The sequence below is a fragment of the Engystomops pustulosus genome, chromosome 7 (assembly GCF_040894005.1).
Source record: "Engystomops pustulosus chromosome 7, aEngPut4.maternal, whole genome shotgun sequence".
Taxonomy (NCBI): domain Eukaryota; kingdom Metazoa; phylum Chordata; class Amphibia; order Anura; family Leptodactylidae; genus Engystomops; species Engystomops pustulosus.
The window spans coordinates 17,567,884-17,585,533 of record NC_092417.1 but is presented as its reverse complement, the minus strand read 5'-3'; the positions used below and the strand labels follow the sequence as shown (position 1 = coordinate 17,585,533).

At 49.6% G+C, this 17,650-nt stretch overlaps 1 protein-coding gene across 1 annotated transcript in view; it reads left to right on the top strand.

Moving 5' to 3' along the window:
* The window catches only part of SV2A (synaptic vesicle glycoprotein 2A), a 112,410-nt gene that overhangs the window by 52,598 nt on the left and 42,162 nt on the right, over positions 1 to 17,650 (top strand). The window lies entirely within an intron of this gene.

Sequence of the window (17,650 nt, the reverse complement as noted above, 5' to 3'; positions counted from 1 at the left end):
CCTACCACAACCCTGCTGGTCCGACTGCACCTTCTCCTGGTTCTACCACAACCCTGCTGCTCCAACTACACCCTCTCCTGGTCCTACCACAACCCTGCTGGTCCGACTGCACCTTCTCCTGGTTCTACCACAACCCTGCTGGTCCGACTGAACCCTCTCCTGGTCCTACCGCAGCCCTGTTGGTCCGACTGAACCCTCTTCTGGTCCTACCACAATTCTGCTGCTCCAACTACTACACCCTCTCCTGGTTCTACCACAACCCTGCTGGTCTGACTGAACATTCTTCTGGTTCTACCACAACCCTGCTGGTCCGATTGAACCCTCTCCTGGTCCTACCACAACCCTGCTGGTCCAACTGACCCTCTCCTGGTCCTACCACAACCCTGCTGATCCAACTGAACCCTCTCCTGGTCCTACCACAACCCTGCTGCTACAACTACACCCTCTCCTGGTCCTACCACAACCCTGCTGCTACAACTACACCCTCTCCTGGTCCTACCACAACCCTGCTGCTACAACTACACCCTCTCCTGGTCCTACCACAACCCTGCTGGTCTGACTGATCCCTCTCCTGGTCCTACCGCAGCCCTGTCAGTCCTACCACAAACTCTGCTGGTCCAACTGCAGATTCTCCTGGTTTCATTGCACCCCCTACTGGTCCTATCACAACCTTTGCTGGTCCGAATGCAGAATCGCCTAGCCCGACAGAAGCCTCTCCTTGTCCTACCACAAAATCTGCTGCTCCGACTGAAACCTGTCCTGTCTTACTGCAGACGTGTTGGTCCTACCACAAACTCTCCTGGTCCAACTGCTGACTCTCCTGGTTTGACTGCAGCCTCTGCTTGTTGTTGCACAACTGCTGCTGGTTCTACCACAACCTCTGCTAGTCGGAAAGCAGAATCTCCTGGTCCTACTGCACACTCTTCTGGTCCTACAACAGCCCTGGCTGGTCCTACCACAACCTCTGCTGGTCCGACTGCACCATCTCCCAGCTATGACTGTAAAACACAACCCTAACCTCACGTCATATCACTGTGTAAGCAGTCAGGTCACTGCCTTCGCCAAAACCAGCATATCCCTCTCCTGAAATATTCTGTGGTCTTGATATATTTCCTCTCTGGGACCCCACAGTTGGGACATGCCTGGTTATCTCTGTCCCTGGATACCGGTGCTGTCCCATTCAGCTCTGTCCTTACAAAAATCATCAATACAAGTGGATGGGTCACTGCCTGCTGCGCGATAAACTCACTCCTGCTCTGCTGCTGTCAGCGTCATGGACTGATGGATGGTTTTGGGTGGAAAATCAAGATACAGGATTGACCTTTGTGTGACTAGGAGGACCCCTTTAAGTAACCCCCGGCAATATCTGTAGGAGCTGACGCTTCATGCTGCAGATTTTTCCTTCTTATTATCCATGTGATCCCTGAAAACAATGGGGCAGATTTACTTACCCGGTCCATTTGCGATCCAGCGGCGCGTTCTGTGTGGAGGATTCGGGTCTTCCGGCGATATACTAAGGCAGTTCCTCCGACGTCCACCAGGTGCAGGTAAGCGCGTGTCCAGCGACACTTTTTTTAATTTAAATGCGGCAGTTCAGGGAAAATCGGCGCAAAATGGAAAAATTCGGGTGGCGCGACGTAAAAACGCGATTCGGGCCCTTAGTAAATGACCCCCAATGTGTCACAAGCTGCGTCGTAGCATCGGCGGTGCATTAGTCGTGTCAGGAGCAGCACAAGGCGAGAGGGAGACAGCGAGGAGTCACAACGTGGACACCTGCGCACTAATTACCGCCATCTGTAATTAGCACCATCAGACCACAGCGCTGATTGTTCCTAAAGCAGAGCGGATGAAGTACTACGTGTGTCACTGACACAGGCCGGGGAGATGTACTGATTACTGGGCAGATGAGGGAGGAACAGAAGAAGATGCATTAACTCACTAAATGGCGGATACAGAATGAAGATCCGAAGAGGGGGTTATATCTATCTGTGTAAACTCATACACTGCCACATGGATATAATACTGCTATATAGACTTATACACTGCCACATGGATATAATACTGCTATATAGACCTATACACTGCCACATGGATATAATACCGCTATATAGACCTATACACTGCCACATGGATATAATACCGCTATATAGACTTATACATTACCACATGGATATAATACTGCTATATAGACCTATACACTGCCACATGGATATAATACCGCTATATAGACCTATACACTGCCACATGGATATAATACTGCTATATAGACTCATACACTGCCACATGGAAATTATACTGCTATATAGACCTATACACTGCCACATGGATATAATACCGCTATATAGACCTATACACTGCCACATGGAAATTATACTGCTATATAGACCTATACACTGCCACATGGATATAATACTGCTATATAGACCTATACACTGCCACATGCATATAATACCGCTATATAGACCTATACACTGCCACATGGATATAATACTGCTATATAGACTTATACATTACCACATGGATATAATACTGCTATATAGACCTATACACTGCCACATGGATATAATACTGCTATATAGACCTATACACTGCCACATGGATATAATACCGCTATATAGACTTATACACTGCCACATGGATATAATACCGCTATATAGACCTATACACTGCCACATGGATATAATACCGCTATATAGACCTATACACTGCCACATGGATATAATACCGCTATGTAGACTCATACACTGCCACATGGATATAATACCGCTATATAGACCTATACACTGCCACATGGATATAATACCGCTATATAGACCTATACACTGCCACATGGATATAATACCGCTATATAGACTTATACACTGCCACATGGATATAATACCGCTATATAGACCTATACACTGCCACATGGATATAATACCGCTATATAGACTTATACACTGCCACATGGATATAATACCGCTATATAGACCTATACACTGCCACATGGATATAATACCGCTGTATAGACCTATACACTGCCACATGGATATAATACCGCTATATAGACCTATACACTGCCACATGGATATAATACTGCTATATAGACTCATACACTGCCACATGGATATAATACCGCTATATAGACCTATACACTGCCACATGGATATAATACTGCTATATAGACTTATACATTACCACATGGATATAATACTGCTATATAGACCTATACACTGCCACATGGATATAATACCGCTATATAGACTCATACACTGCCACATGGATATAATACCGCTATATAGACCTATACACTGCCACATGGATATAATACCGCTATATAGACCTATACACTGCCACATGGATATAATACCGCTATATAGACCTATACACTGCCACATGGATATAATACCGCTATATAGACTTATACATTACCACATGGATATAATACTGCTATATAGACCTATACACTGCCACATGGATATAATACCGCTATATAGACCTATACACTGCCACATGGATATAATACTGCTATATAGACTCATACACTGCCACATGGATATAATACCGCTATATAGACCTATACACTGCCACATGGATATAATACCGCTATATAGACTCATACACTGCCACATGGATATAATAACGCTATATAGAGCCATACACTGCCACATGTATATAATACCGCTATATAGACTCATACACAGTCACATGGATATAATACTGCTATATAGACTCATACACAGTCACATGGATATAATACCACTATATAGACTCATACACAGTCACATGGATATAATACTGCTATATAGACTTATACACTGCCACATGGATATAATACCGCTATATAGACTCATACACTGCGCATGGATATAATACCGCTATGTAGACTCATACACAGTCGCATGGATATAATACCGCTATATAGACTCATACACTGCCACATGGATATAATACCGCTATGTAGACTCATACACAGTCACATGGATATAATACCGCTATATAGACTCATACACTGCCACATGGATATATTACCGCTATGTAGACTCATACACAGTCACATGGATATAATACCGCTATATAGACTCATACACAGTCACATGGATATGCAACATCCCCCACCGGGGCCTAGCCCTTGAGGTGAGGCCTGGAGTCAGCCGGGGCCCGTGGTACCGGAGTGGCTGGCGGTTGCGGCCTAAGCACGCTATTGTCACGGTGCTTGGTACGGGGGAACCGGAGGGCTGTCCTACAGCCTGGCAGGTCTCCAGCAGGGTGGTGTTGGCAAGAAAAGATGAGGGAGCGGCTGCTATAGCGGATCTCCCTGGGGCAACCCCTTAATGTCCCGAGTGTGAGTCTCTGGGTGATGGACAGGGTGCCGGTGATGAAGGCAGCCGTATTAGCAGGGACCAGACGGAGACAGAAGTTGAAGAAAACAACTTACAGTTCTTTATTTGAACCGCAGGAACCGCAGCAAACGTGCCTTTAACAGGTAGGTAGGGTGCCGAGATGTGAGTTGGAGGGAGCCTCAGGAGATAGTTCACCAGCCTGGAAGTAGAGGGCAGGCTGGGAGGCAGCTGTGTCCTGGTAGGAAGCTTCAGCTTGTCCTGTAGGGCTTCAGGTATCACCTTCAAAGGTAAGATGATACCCCTTTTCCTCACTACACTAACTCTAGTCTAATGCTCCACTCTTCAGAGGCAGGGGCTAGGCTCTTCCTGCTCTGGTATGGGCTAGACAGAGATTACTCACTCACTCACTGATTCTCCTACAACAGAATCTCTCTGAAAAGATCTCTGGAAAGACCCAGAACATTCCTGGCCAGGGAGTTTTATTACCTTCCTTTGGTCAGGTGGTGGCTGCTCCTCCAATCACATCTCAGCTTACAGAGCACAGGATGTAACACATATCATTGGATAACAGCATCTGGCATTATACAAAATACTTAACCTCTGCCTTGCCAGGCAGGATTCACCACTGCAATATCCCTATGTCCTATTAGAACCATGTTGTGTAATGGGATTACATGCAGGTGGGACGTATTCGCAAACCCTATCTCGCCATTGCATCGGCGAGGGTGTTGCATACCCCGGGGGCAATTGAAAGAGCCGCCCTCGGCTCGACTACAGATGGTTTGGGGCACAGAGGGGGCTAAGGGCACTTCTAGGAAGTGCAGGCTATGTGAGGTGTAGGGACAAACCGCCCATGGTCCTGGAGACAGGCACCTGGGTTGGTGTCGGACTAAGACAAAAACATGTAGCTGTATGACAGTTGGTCGCTGACGCCATTAAACCGAACTGTACAGTAGGAAAGGTGTGGTGTCATGTCCTGTAATCCACTCCTTGCGCCAAGGCCTGTATATTTGTTTGATCAACGCTTCTTCCCTGGCGGCAATCATATAGTGTATATATGCATACATTGGCATATGTGACACAATAAAACATTGTACTACATAGCGACGGTCCGACACAGCCACACTACAACCTGAAAAGCCTATGAAAGGGTTAATGCAGACTACTGGCATATATGACAGTGTGCAAACAGGTTAATTCACATTGGCTTAGGAGCCCAATGGGTACACATCTTGAACGTTACAAACGTTACAGAGGTGGATAGGCTACTCAGGGTAGCACGATAGTAAATGTCTCTTTTCCTGGAAAGAAAAGGCATAAAAAGTGCATGCAGAATGTCCGTACCTAAAAAGGAAGGCATTAAGTGCAAAATAATAGTCAATAGCAATAGCAACTTTTCCCTGGAGTATCTGGCAAAAGTCTCTCAGAAGGTCTCTACTGACAAAGTCCATCTTCTGGGTACAGCCCTTGATGTGGGGGAAAAGTGCAATGAAGAAGCAAAGGGTCTCCTCTTTTTTTTTGGAGAGGGACAGAGTCCTTTGAAGAAATCTCTGCTGTGGCAGAGGAAGGGTGCTATCATAGCACATGACAATAATCAGTTCAAGGTATGTCTCTTGACTGAGATAAATGAGGGTAAGAGTCTCAGGAAAGTCTCTGGCTCTTTGGGGTAAGGACAGAAATATACAATATGTACACAGTGCAGTACCTGAAGTGGGCTACAGCCCTTCAGGGGTTAGTCTGCATCTTCTTCGGTGGTAAGCACTTCGGTGTCAGAAAAGCGTACCTGCCTCCTGCTCCTGCGGGTCACCAGCTGGTACTCCTGCAGGTACGCAGGAGCTTTACCTTTTGTCTCCCTTTGAGACCTTCGAAGTTCCGGCCTGGAGAAGATAACAATCTCCTCATCGTCGTCCTCTGATTCAGGCGCTGGAGTCGGAGTCTCAGCTGGCTCTGATGTTTCAGGGGTTGCCGACAGTGGAGCCGGATCATCCTCCACAGGCAGCAGTATTGGAGACTGCGGTGGGGATGATGGTCTCTCTGGGGTACCTCTTACTGGAGTGGAAACAAAACAGAATTGAGGCACAGTCACAAGTTCCAAGAAACTGGGGGTAGGTGAACACAAGGAGGTCTGTAAGTTGGGGGTCGAGGTGAGAGGTGTAGACATAGGGGCAAAAGGACGAAGACATCTCTTCAGTCGGTTCCTATGTACCCGGAGTGGTGGACGGTCTCCTCTTGAAATCTCGTAGACTTCAGGGGAGAGACTGTCCCTAACTAGGTATGGCTCACGCTCCCAACGCCCATCTAGCTTACTGGTGGGATGGTTGTTGCGCAGCCACACTCGATCTCCTGGGGCAAAAGGCTCAGCACAGGCATTACGATCGAAGTCCCTTTTTTGTTTCTCTCGGGCCTCTTCCAACCGCAGATCCACAACTTCTCTGGCATCCGCCAGGCGCCTCTGGTGTTCGTGAACCCAGTCAGTCTGAGGGAGTAAAGACTGGGAATCAGGGGACTCCATGTCCCAGGTCATATCCGCAGGGAGATGGCCGTGCCTCCCGAACATCAGATAATACGGGGTGTATCCTGTGGAGCAATGAGTGGTATTGTTGTACAGGTACACTAATTCGGGCAACAGTTTTGGCCAGTCAGCCCTTTTTGCAGGGGTCAGAGTCCTCAGCATATTGATTAGAGTCTGGTTCATCTTTTCACAAAGCCCGTTGCCTTGGGGATGATAGGCTGTGGTCCTCAGCTTCTTGCAGCCATAAAGAGTGCACAGCTCCTGGAAGACTTGGGACTCAAATGCTGTTCCTTGGTCTGTAAGGATCTGATCCGGACAGCCATAGGGGAGGATGAAGCTCTTCCACAGGGCCGCTGCGGTGGTCCTTGCAGACAGGTCTCTGACAGGTACTGCAACCACAAATTTGGTATAGTGGTCGATGATAGTAAGAGCATAACTGTGACCGGATCTGCTGGGCTCCAACTTCACGTGGTCCAATGCCAGGATCTCCAAGGGCCGTTGGCTCACAATGGGACGTAGAGGGGCCCTTTGATTGTGTCGCTCTCCTCGAGCGATGGCGCAGGCTGGGCATTCTCGACACCAGGCTTCAATGTCGGACTTCATGTTGACCCAGTGGAATCGCCTTCGGAGGGTGGCTTCAGTCTTCTGAGCGCCAAAGTGTCCGGACTGGTCATGGTACATTTCCAGTACTATCTTGGCGTCCCTCCTGGGAATCACAATCTGGTACAGCCGGTCATAAGTGATAGGGTCCAGAGTTCTTCTCTTTAGCAGACCCTGGTGCATGCTCAGAGTCTTTCTCTGGCGCCACAATTGAGACAGTTCTCCATCAGCTCTTCTGCGCCGGATTCTTTCAGGCACTCGCCCACTAGAGAGATAGTCCATTACTTCTCCTATGGCACGGCTATCAGCCTGAAGACTCATCCAGAGGTCCTTTTCCGCAGGGGGCTCTGACTCTTCTTGAGGAGTAGCTGGCGCTGCCTCTGTCGGTAGGGAGTAAACTCTCTGGGCATCTTGACGCACAAACCGGGCATAGAATGCGGGCATCTCGACATCTTCCCACTGAGCATCCGTGGAGGGTCCCTCCCACTGGTCAGGGAGACGGGACAGAGCGTCGGCGTTGTCATTGGTCTTACCAGCCCGGTACTTGATGGTAAAGTTGAAATTGGCAAGTCTGGAGGCCCACCGTTGTTCCAGTGCTCCAAGACGAGCAGTGTTCAGATGCGCCAAAGGATTATTGTCTGTGAAGACAGTGAAAGATGATGCAGCCAGGTAGTCCTTGAACTTTTCGGTCACAGCCCAGACTAACGCCAGAAACTCCAACTTGAAGGAACTATAGTTCTGGTCGTTTTGCTCCGGTTCTCGGAGGGAACGGCTGGCGTAGGCTATGACCCTTTCAGTTCCGTTTTGGAGCTGGGATAATACCGCCCCTAGACCTTGCTTGCTGGCATCAGTGTATAGGATGAAAGGCAGACTGTAGTCTGGATATCCCAACACCGGAGGTTCAGTCAGCCGTTGCTTGAGCATCTGGAAGGCAGCTTCTCGTTCGGCCGTCCACTCAATGGATACTCGGGAACGTTGGCTCTCTTTTGGCAGGCCCCTTAGGAGCTCTTGCAGGGGAGCCGCCAGCTGGGCAAACTTCGGGATGAAACGCCTGTAATAACTGGCAAATCCCAGGAAGCTTTTGATGTCCCGTACGGTTGATGGGGTAGGCCAGTCGTGAACAGCTGCAATCTTCTCTGGATCTGGCTCAATTCCATGAGCGCTCACCACATGTCCCAGGTACTTGACGCTAGGTTGTAGCAGGTGGCACTTGGATGGCTTGACCTTCAACCCATGTTGGGTCAGGATTTGGAAGACTTCCGCCAGATGGTGGAGGTGGTCTTCATAAGTCTTGGAGTAGATGATGATGTCGTCCAAATATAGCAGGACGGTCTCGAAGTTGCGATGACCCAAACATCTCTCCATCAGCCGTTGAAATGTGCCTGGGGCGTTGCATAGTCCAAACGGCATGTTGTTGAACTCGAACAAGCCCATTGGGGTGGTGAAAGCCGTCTTCTCTCTGTCTTCCGGCGCCATGGCCACTTGCCAGTAGCCACTGGTCAGGTCCAGGGTGGAGAAGTAGGCAGCTGACCCTAGGGCTGCGAGGGATTCCTCGATTCGAGGCAGAGGATAGGCGTCCTTGTGGGTGATATTGTTGATCTTCCTATAGTCAACACAGAATCGAAGGGTTCCATCCTTCTTCTTCACAAGGACCAGCGGGGCAGCCCATGGGCTGCGACTCTCCCGGATAACGTTGGCTGTCTTCATCTCTTGTACCAGCTTCTTCACCTCTTGGTAACGGGCTGGAGGTATGGGCCGGTATCGTTCCTTGATAGGAGGATGAGAGCCAGTAGGGATGGTGTGTTGGATCAGAGTAGTCTGCCCAAAATCCAGTGGGTGTTTGCTGAAGGCCTGGTGGTGCTTCATAACGACATCCAGGACACCTTGTACTTGGTCTGCAGGAGTAAAATCGTCGTCTCCAATATTGAGCTCAAGCCACCAGGATTGCTCGGCAGGCTCATCTTCAGCACCTTGCTTCACTTCCAACTGTTGGGAGGCAGACAGAGAGGTTTCCACCAAGTCTTCAGGATGGACACTGAAGAGAGTGGCTACGGCTTGGTACTTTCTCAGATCCACTGGGGAGTCTCCCACATTTAGTAATCGAATGGGTACTTGTCCTCGGGATACGGTGACTAGGCTCCTGGCGGCTAGAATGGGCAGGTCTTCATCAGCTGGTAGAGGTTCTACTATCGCCTGGTAGTCTTGACCTTGGACGCCCATGCAGGCTCGACACCATACTAACGTCTCAGTCCCAGGTTGAAGGCGGACAGGTTGGGGATCCTTGATCCGGGCTCTGCAGATTTCCCCATTAGGGCCAGCAAACTTCTGTTGCGCCGCTAGAACCTGCATAGTCTCCTGAATTACCTTCCGGGAACCGTTGGGCACTGTTGGCAGGGAGTCATGGAGAGCCTTCAGCACTTCAGGGTAGCAATTGCGGAGGACATTGGTACCCAGTACCAGGGAGAAGTTACCGTTTTCGGGCACACGTGTCACCACTACGCCCTGTCTGGTTAACTCAGTGTCTCCAATGGTTAGCGTGGGCTCCCAGTAGCCGCGGATGGGTACGGGTTTTCCGTTCGTAGCAATAATGTTCAAGTAAGCCTTTGGAGGCTGGACTAAGGATGCTTTTCCTCGGCATTTCTCGAAGGCAGCACTCCGGAGGGTGGTCACTTGAGAGCCGGTATCAATTAAGGCCGGTAGGGTAACTCCATTGATGGTTACATGAACCATGGGGCGAGTCCCCACGAACCTGGGCATCCAGTTAGCATCTCGGGGACTTACAAGTTCTTCCCTTGGAGGTCGTCCCTTAGCTCCAAGGGTTTGTCGTTTAACTGACGACAGTCATTCTCTTCATGCCCATATTTATGGCAGTAGCTGCACCGCTGACGGGGTTTCTTCTGACTCCAGGTGCTTAACGACTTCGCCTCTTTTGGGCGCTGCTTAGTCGGAGATTCACGAGGAGTAGCTGACCGTACCGGGTTCTCTGGAGGTTTCCTCCTCATAGCGGAGACAGTTACTTCCAGCTGGGTCAACCGATCGAGGACTTTATGCAGGGAGTCCGCCAGATTAGAGACCTGTCCTGCTAAGTCAGCAACTTCCGTAGCCGCAGGAGTAGGTGATGTCGACTGCGTTGGAGAGCAAGCTAGAGCAGATTCCTCCATTTCCACGGACTCAGGCTCTTTCTGCGGTCCAGTAGGCGGTCGGTCCCCTAATATGTCAATGGCAGTTTCCTTAAACTCAAGGAAGGAGGCCTGGGCATGTTGAGAAGAGATGATCTTTAGTTGACACCTTTGATTTCTATCAACAAGTCCATTAATAAATTGTTCCCTTAAGGTTTGATCAGAGGTTTCAGCGTCTTTGGGCTCAAGGCAGGTGATGGCCTTCCATGTCTCCTGTAGGGAGAGGGCAAAGTCTCGGAGGGACTCTTGGGGCTTCTGTCTTTTCCCGAAGAATTTCTGCTTCAACTCGGAGACAGTACACTTGTCAAAGGTGTTACGTAGCCTATCAAGAATCTGGACCACATTCTGACACTGTTCTCGGGGCCAAGACTTGACTTCCCGGAGAGCGGGTCCTTTCAACTGCCCGATGAGGATGCCCACTTTCTGTTCCTCTGTGAATGGGAGCAAGGCGAAGGTGGCTAACAACTTGTCCCTGAATTCAGGGAGAGTATGTGATTCTCCCTCGTAGTAGGGTAACCAGGGGGCCCCCAGATAGTAGGGCATAGTCAGAGGCATCATGGTGGGAGTCCCAGGGACACTAGCTGTAGCAGGGCTGAAGGGACTCTCTGGAGGACTTAACATGCTCCGGTACCCTGAGGAGGGACCAGGGGACGGGACTTGCGCCAGTCCCGTATCTTCGTCCTGGGCGGACATGACTGGCCTAGCTGAGGGAAGCCTGTAGGGTTACACAATGTCCGTTGCTATGGGCGATGGCTAGAATGGGACGTGGGCACTTTAAAACACAGTCACTATTCCCTGGGAGGTGAGCCAATAACCTAGCATCGGAAACAATCTCTACCCCCCTTTAACTTCCCCAGCGGTACTCACTCAGGATCAGCCGCAGTGACAGGACAGCTCCGGTACACGAAGGTCTCCGTTCCCGATGTCCGGCAGGCAGCAGGGTTCAGTGATGCTCCGCGGTGTTCTCCAGTCGCAGGACACGTGCGCCGGAACTCCGGATGAGGCGCACACTGCTGGCAGGCTTCAGGCGCGGCCTGCGCCGAAATCCAAGATGGCCGATTAACCCTCTTCGTTGCCGGCCGCACTCGCTCCAGCTCCTCCTCCACGGTAGTTCGCGCCACTCGCGCAGGGGGCGGAGCCTAGTGACGCCTCTGGAGTTCCCGCCAGTGAGGATTTGGCGGGCTGGAAATACTTGCTGCGCCACACGCCTCTGAGGTAAATGCTTCAGGCGCAGCAGCGCCGGATGTAGCAGAGCTGACACAGTCCTTGCAGGAATTAACCTCTTGAGTGCTGGAGCGGCGCTCGACAGCACGTGGCAGCAGTATAAAGTTCAATGTAGAAACACACAAATACTTGGGCCTAAACCCGGATGGCAGCAGGGTTAGGCAGTACAATCGTTTCTTAATAAAGTACAGTCTTTAGTGCCAGAATAAGGCACAGAAGTATATATCCTGTGATTCGTGACGCCACTTGCAACATCCCCCACCGGGGCCTAGCCCTTGAGGTGAGGCCTGGAGTCAGCCGGGGCCCGTGGTACCGGAGTGGCTGGCGGTTGCGGCCTAAGCACGCTATTGTCACGGTGCTTGGTACGGGGGAACCGGAGGGCTGTCCTACAGCCTGGCAGGTCTCCAGCAGGGTGGTGTTGGCAAGAAAAGATGAGGGAGCGGCTGCTATAGCGGATCTCCCTGGGGCAACCCCTTAATGTCCCGAGTGTGAGTCTCTGGGTGATGGACAGGGTGCCGGTGATGAAGGCAGCCGTATTAGCAGGGACCAGACGGAGACAGAAGTTGAAGAAAACAACTTACAGTTCTTGGCGCAAGGAGTGGATTACAGGACATGACACCACACCTTTCCTACTGTACAGTTCGGTTTAATGGCGTCAGCGACCAACTGTCATACAGCTACATGTTTTTGTCTTAGTCCGACACCAACCCAGGTGCCTGTCTCCAGGACCATGGGCGGTTTGTCCCTACACCTCACATAGCCTGCACTTCCTAGAAGTGCCCTTAGCCCCCTCTGTGCCCCAAACCATCTGTAGTCGAGCCGAGGGCGGCTCTTTCAATTGCCCCCGGGGTATGCAACACCCTCGCCGATGCAATGGCGAGATAGGGTTTGCGAATACGTCCCACCTGCATGTAATCCCATTACACAACATGGTTCTAATAGGACATAGGGATATTGCAGTGGTGAATCCTGCCTGGCAAGGCAGAGGTTAAGTATTTTGTATAATGCCAGATGCTGTTATCCAATGATATGTGTTACATCCTGTGCTCTGTAAGCTGAGATGTGATTGGAGGAGCAGCCACCACCTGACCAAAGGAAGGTAATAAAACTCCCTGGCCAGGAATGTTCTGGGTCTTTCCAGAGATCTTTTCAGAGAGATTCTGTTGTAGGAGAATCAGTGAGTGAGTGAGTAATCTCTGTCTAGCCCATACCAGAGCAGGAAGAGCCTAGCCCCTGCCTCTGAAGAGTGGAGCATTAGACTAGAGTTAGTGTAGTGAGGAAAAGGGGTATCATCTTACCTTTGAAGGTGATACCTGAAGCCCTACAGGACAAGCTGAAGCTTCCTACCAGGACACAGCTGCCTCCCAGCCTGCCCTCTACTTCCAGGCTGGTGAACTATCTCCTGAGGCTCCCTCCAACTCACATCTCGGCACCCTACCTACCTGTTAAAGGCACGTTTGCTGCGGTTCCTGCGGTTCAAATAAAGAACTGTAAGTTGTTTTCTTCAACTTCTGTCTCCGTCTGGTCCCTGCTAATACGGCTGCCTTCATCACCGGCACCCTGTCCATCACCCAGAGACTCACACTCGGGACATTAAGGGGTTGCCCCAGGGAGATCCGCTATAGCAGCCGCTCCCTCATCTTTTCTTGCCAACACCACCCTGCTGGAGACCTGCCAGGCTGTAGGACAGCCCTCCGGTTCCCCCGTACCAAGCACCGTGACAATAGCGTGCTTAGGCCGCAACCGCCAGCCACTCCGGTACCACGGGCCCCGGCTGTCTCCAGGCCTCACCGCAAAGGGCTAGGCCCCGGTGGGGGATGTTGCAAGAAAAGATGAGGGAGCGGCTGCTATAGCGGATCTCCCTGGGGCAACCCCTTAATGTCCCGAGTGTGAGTCTCTGGGTGATGGACAGGGTGCCGGTGATGAAGGCAGCCGTATTAGCAGGGACCAGACGGAGACAGAAGTTGAAGAAAACAACTTACAGTTCTTTATTTGAACCGCAGGAACCGCAGCAAACGTGCCTTTAACAGGTAGGTAGGGTGCCGAGATGTGAGTTGGAGGGAGCCTCAGGAGATAGTTCACCAGCCTGGAAGTAGAGGGCAGGCTGGGAGGCAGCTGTGTCCTGGTAGGAAGCTTCAGTTTGTCCTGTAGGGCTTCAGGTATCACCTTCAAAGGTAAGATGATACCCCTTTTCCTCACTACACTAACTCTAGTCTAATGCTCCACTCTTCAGAGGCAGGGGCTAGGCTCTTCCTGCTCTGGTATGGGCTAGACAGAGATTACTCACTCACTCACTGATTCTCCTACAACAGAATCTCTCTGAAAAGATCTCTGGAAAGACCCAGAACATTCCTGGCCAGGGAGTTTTATTACCTTCCTTTGGTCAGGTGGTGGCTGCTCCTCCAATCACATCTCAGCTTACAGAGCACAGGATGTAACACATATCATTGGATAACAGCATCTGGCATTATACAAAATACTTAACCTCTGCCTTGCCAGGCAGGATTCACCACTGCAATATCCCTATGTCCTATTAGAACCATGTTGTGTAATGGGATTACATGCAGGTGGGACGTATTCGCAAACCCTATCTCGCCATTGCATCGGCGAGGGTGTTGCAGATATAATACCGCTATATAGACTCATACACTGCCACATGGATATATTACCGCTATGTAGACTCATACACAGTCACATGGATATAATACCGCTATATAGACTCATACACAGTCACATGGATATAATACCGCTATATAGACTCATACACTGCCACATGGATATAATAACGCTATATAGACTCATACACTGCCACATGGATATAATAACGCTATATAGACTCATACACTGCCACATGGATATAATACCGCTATATAGACTCATACACAGTCACATGGATATAATACCGCTATTTAGACTCATACACTGCCACATTGTTATAATACTGCTATATAGACTCATACAATTCCGCATGGATATAATACCGCTGCAGGCTCATACACCCCCACATCGATATTATACTTCTACACATACTAACACACCCCACATACATATTATACCTCACTGCCCGCAGCAGAGTTACCCCCTTCCCCCTTTCTCTGCTGCTGACTCAGGAAGCCGCAGCTGCTTATTACAGTCTGACATGGGGGCGGATACTACACACAGCGCGGCGGCACGGAATGAGTTAATACAATGTCATTTCACGTCCTGATTACATATTGATGGTGCAATCCTCTGGTGGGTTTTAAGTTTGGAAGCAAATATTTGACGTGAAAAATTATTTACATGTTTTATGTATCCGGAGATTTTCATTTCGGGATGTGTGTGAATAATACATGGAGCAGATTCCAGGCACCGCCGCCGCGTGCGCTCCGCTAATTCCCCTGCAGTACCAGATACAACCTGTGAACGAGAGGGGGCGCTGTTTACATGAACAAAAAAAAAATGGATATTTTCTAAAAAAAATAAATCCCAATTTAAGCGGCTGATGAGAGGAAGGAAGCGATTGTGTCAGCGCCTGGGCTGTCATTACCCACCACAATTACAGCCAGATTGTTAATTACTATCATTAGGTCATTGGCTGTACTGGGAGTCTGGGTAATCACATGTCAGCTGTGGAGGAATGTAGTTGTAAGTGATGGCTCTCCCTGCAGCGCCACCGCTGGTGAAATAAAGAATTACACAGCTACTATGTGAGACGTAACACATGGACGTCCTGAGTCCTCCAAACCAGAGGGCGCTCTTGGCAGCCGCTCTGTTACTATCTGTTAGCACTGGTCCAGATGGGACGGACTAATGGGTGAAGAAGAAATTCTGAATATTACTTAAAGGGGTTTTCTAAGAGCTGTGAAGCTCATCCATCTCTAACAGGGCCTCTACATATCATGTTTAACTTTTGGGCCCCCTTAGGCTTTAGGGGCCCAGTAGCAACTGTTGCCCCTGCACTCCGCAGCTACTTTCTTGTAGTAGTGAAACTTATTATCTATTCAAGTTCTACATTCCACCACTGCAGCTCCTGTTCCCTCCCCTAAAAGTGGTGAATATCCGATGATTGCTGTAGAGGTCACACATGTTAAGGTGATGACATCACTGCTGATGTCATGCTGTTCTAACACATGTGACCATTGAGGCCAGTGATTACTACAGTCACAAGAGTCTCAGCACTTATGGATCAGATGGTACCATAAACAGAGGGGTGGGGGCTGCAGCAGTGGAATGGAGAATGTGGTCACACATGTTAAGGTGATGACATCACTGCTGATGTCATGCTGTTCTTTCACATTTGACCATTGAGGCCATTGATGAATACAGTCACAAGAGTCTCAGCACTTATGGATCAGATGGTACCATAAACAGAGGGGTGGGGGCTGCAGCAGTGGAATGGAGAATGTGGTCACACATGTTAAGGTGATGACATCACTGCTGATGTCATGCTGTTCTTACACATTTGACCATTGAGGCCATTGATGAATACAGTCACAAGAGTCTCAGCACTTATGGATCAGATGGTACCGTAAACAGAGGGATGGGGGCTGCAGCAGTGGAATGGAGAATGTGGTCACACATGTAAAGGCAATGACATCCCTATCATGCTGTTCTCACGTGCATCTGACCCTTGAGGCCAGTGATGAATACAGTCACAAAAGTTTCCCCACTTGCAGATCGGATCTGGAACTGTAATCAGAGGAAACAAGGACTGCAGCGGTGGAATGGAGAACCACGATAGGTTAAGATGCCTTCTTTAATTCAGTGGCCACCACTAGGATTTCTATTCGGCATTCACACCCAGAGGATCAATAGTTCGGACCAATAATGGTCACATTTGAATAAATGATTGAAGTAGCTCTGCAACGTGGTAACAGGCACAGCGCCGCACATGGTGTAGTGGCCATGAGTGGTCCTACAGCTTAGAGTAAGTAATAATAATAATAATTCCGTATATAGCGCACACAGATTATGCAGCGCTGCACAGGACTTGTCATATCAGTCCCTGTCCCCAATGGGGCTCACAATCTAATCAACCTACCAGTATGTTTTAGAGTGTGGGAAGAAACCGGAGGACCCGGAGGAAACCCACACAAACACGGAGAGAACATACAAACTCTTTGCAGATATTGACCCTTGGACTTGAACCCAGGTCCCCAGCACTGCAAGGATGTAATGCTAACCACTGAGCTACCATGCTGCAGAGGGATTAACCCCTAGACCGCACCATCCAGTGGATGCCTGTAGAACCTGTCCCTTTAAGAGAAAGCTTTGTCATGTAGTTGTATATGTAGGGCAGGTATTTCCTTTATACCACCTTTAGATCACTGTATATTATTTTATACAATCATTGAGCGGTTCCTAAGCCACATCTCAGATCAGTAACGCGACACATCCGAATATTCCCTAAAGCGCTCGGATCAGAGATCAGACAGTCGCCAACGATCCGGCGCTCATAAAGACGTACAAAGGCCGCAGCTTGTGGGGAATGTGAATGGAAAGCGTGTGCGGAGGTGACAATGAAGACGTCCCTGGTGCCACATAAACCTCCCTGACCTCCCGCCGCACTGAGGGGAGCCATCGCCATGTAACAACCTCATCGGGAGCTTTCCCGAGACGGTAATGCTGGTTTATGGCGGCGCCTGGTGGTCATGTGACCTTTACCGCTGCATAAAGTCGCCATAGACGGTAACTCTCTCTTTCACTGAGACTTCATACTTCGCTGTATAAATTATGGTAGGGTCAGAATATATAAGTCAGAAAGAGCGCCACTATTTCACACAGGCTGTGAGTGGTACTGCAGCTGAGCGCCCTGCACTTTAAATGATGAA